We start from the raw sequence: 3111 nt of genomic DNA, 5'->3' as shown, positions 1-3111 counted from the left end.
ACGGGGCGTAGTCGCAGTTTTATAACAGTAGTCGCAATTTTTATTTTCTCATTTCCATAATTGGAAACGTTTTCCTTGACGAAATTAAAAATTCCTAAATAAAAATAGCTGAACTTTAAACTATTTTCTCTTTATTTTATTTTGTGTTCAATTTTCTAGTTTTTCGAAATTTAATTTTAACGTGACTTTGACTATGACTACGACTACGCCCCGTTTCGGAAAGCCAATTTTCTGACTCCAGCTGTTTAAAGTCTAGAACTTAGCTAAATCCCGAGCTCGGAAACCGGCCCTTATTAAATCTAATGGATCATTAAACCTACAGTGGAAAATCTCTCAGGCATGGTTTCTTGGTCAGTTATCAAATCCACAGGTTTAGAGGTTCATTGGATTTAGTAAGTGTTCGGAAACTAATCATGGACTCTTATTAAATCTAATGAACCATTAAATCTACAGGTTTGATGATCAATTTGATTTAGTAAGTTGACTTTTAGTAAGACTCTTATTAAATCTAAAAGACCATTAAATCTACAGGTTTAATGATAAATTAGATTTAGTAAATGTACTAGAATTGTACCTTATTTTCCAGAATGTTATTGTATTGCTATACAATAGTAAGTTGAGTAACATGGTCGAAAATACTGTGAAGGTGCATCATTTGCATAATTTAAGTTGCGTTTACATCAAAGTTGTCAAGATAATGTTGTTCATAAATAATTTTCTACAAAAAATAAGTCATTTTTTCTAGAAAACAAGTAGCTGTTCTCAAATGTAGAGCAACAAAATTTGACAACTTTTTACCCTTAAAGCGTAGTTGTCGTGTACTTGTAGAGGGGGAACATTTTGTTGGCAACAAATTGCCGCAATTCGCTGAAAACTCAGTTGACAACTCTGGTGTAAACGCAGCTTCAAACATACACATATGAGATTTTTCCAAGCGAAAAATCATATCGTCTGAAGTATTTGTATTGTATACAAAAGTAGCTTGTTTATTGTATATTGGTCTAAAGTATTGTAATCTTTAAACATACAAATTTTGGATTTTTCTGATCGAAAAATATTAAACTATCGAGTTAACACTCGAAATTTGTATTGTATACAAACTTAACTTGTGTATATTGATCTATTTATTTAACATAATTTGTATGTATTTTAAAATGTAACATTCTGTGTATTTAACTTGTACTTGTTAAACCCATATACAAATATCTAGTTTTTATTGTATAACATAGAAGTTTATAAATATTTTTATTACATGATGTTGATGTAAAGATTTTCATGTACATAATAAACTCTTGTTAATAAACATCACGTTGGACACTCACTACTTTGAGACATTTTGAGCCCGTATGCTAATTGAGGCAACAAACTGACTCCTTACAGAATTTATTTTTCATCCTGAAAAAATATGAGTGCAGCTAATCATTATGAATATATTTTTCTTCAATGTTGTTTTCCATCACGAACTGCTTATTATTAAATCACTTTTTGCTTTTAGAAACCAACTAGAACGTTTTGGAACTACTTGGGCAATATCCATGGTGCTGAACGTTTTAACAAATAGTTTATGAAACAGAATCAGTTTATGCTTCTAGAATTGAATAAAGTATTCTGCAGTAATATACTATCATTTTATTTGGATGAATGAAATAGAGGTAAGATATCTTCTTCTTCTATATAATAAGAGAGAGTGGGGTTGTGTTTGTTCGCATCAAAACATGTCAACTTGTGGATTGCATACCGGAAAAACGGGAATGATTTAGATCTCCAAATTTTGAACATAGATTCTAAAAATATCAATCTCGTGCACCTGGAAGCCCAAATTTCTATTTTCCTTCTAGATTTTTCAGAATATTAATGTTCAAATTCATCTATGCTACCGTAGGCTAATTGAAGTTCCATAGCCCAAAGTGTGTATTTTTATCAGCAGGTTATAAGACTACCATTTACCAACGTCTAAGTAGCGCAGCGGTAAGAAGCTTGCTTACGGAGCGATGGTACCTCGGTTCAAATCCCCCGATGCTTCCCATTTTTTTGTTCTTAATTTTTTCCCTCGAAACGTATTATTATCAATTATTTTTGAAGGAATTTGTTTTCATTACTATTGAACTTGGATTTTATCAAATAATTATTTTCAATGTAAAATTTTGCCACCAGTACAAATGAATTGGACATAGTCTTCATGCTGTAGGCCTATAATTTATTGAATTTCATAAGAAAAACATGAATAGATCACAATAAAATGAGTAATAATTTTTATTCTTCAGTTATAATGTAGGCTACTATCAGACACGAATTCCCAGTGAAACGAGTATTTTAGGTATTTTTTTGGAATTGGGAAAACAAGAGGCTGCCTGATTCAAATTGAGGAGGATCCTAATAGAACTAAAATTTATTGATGTATTGGAAAAATCAATATGATTCTGTGAGGTTTCCAAGTATTATGTATTCTTCAGTTTTCTATACTTTAATAACTAGATACTAATAACTATACTAATAGCTAGAGCTATGACCTTCCACTTTTGTTTTCGGAACTGCTTAATAAACAATTATTCTCATATATATTGTTTATTTCTCTGTGTGGCGAAAAATAGCGTTCGCACCACGGGCAAAAATGTTTTTCCGGCTCTCAATCTTTTCTAGTCCTCGGCCTACGGCCTCGGACTTGAAAACCGATTTCGAGCCGGAAAAGTCTCATTTTCGGCCCTAGGTGCGAAATATACTATTCCGCTCTAGTGCGGGAAAAATTTTTCTGCACTCCAGATTTGCAACATGGCAACGCAAAATACTTAGTAGGTTATATGGAGCAACAGTGCAGCAAAATCAAAATGAAGTTGGTAACAGTGACTGGGCTGCTATAGTGAGCAGAGGTGCAACGAAGCACAACGCGCTAATTATTATTAATTATATATTATAACCAAGGACAACGAGGACTTTAGGATTTTAGGATTAAGGTTTTTATCAATAATAAAATTACACAGGAAAACATTTGATGGATTTCATCTCTTCCATCGATAGATAGTTGATATACAACTCTCATATCACATGGATTTCATGAGAAATACAAATCTCCCAGATTTTGTAGATATTCGGGCTATGGATAGAGGTTGACCT

The sequence above is a fragment of the Nilaparvata lugens genome, chromosome 4 (assembly GCF_014356525.2).
Source record: "Nilaparvata lugens isolate BPH chromosome 4, ASM1435652v1, whole genome shotgun sequence".
NCBI lineage: Eukaryota > Metazoa > Arthropoda > Insecta > Hemiptera > Delphacidae > Nilaparvata > Nilaparvata lugens.
The sequence above is the reverse complement of the archived record's forward strand: the minus strand, read 5'-3'. Positions refer to the sequence as shown.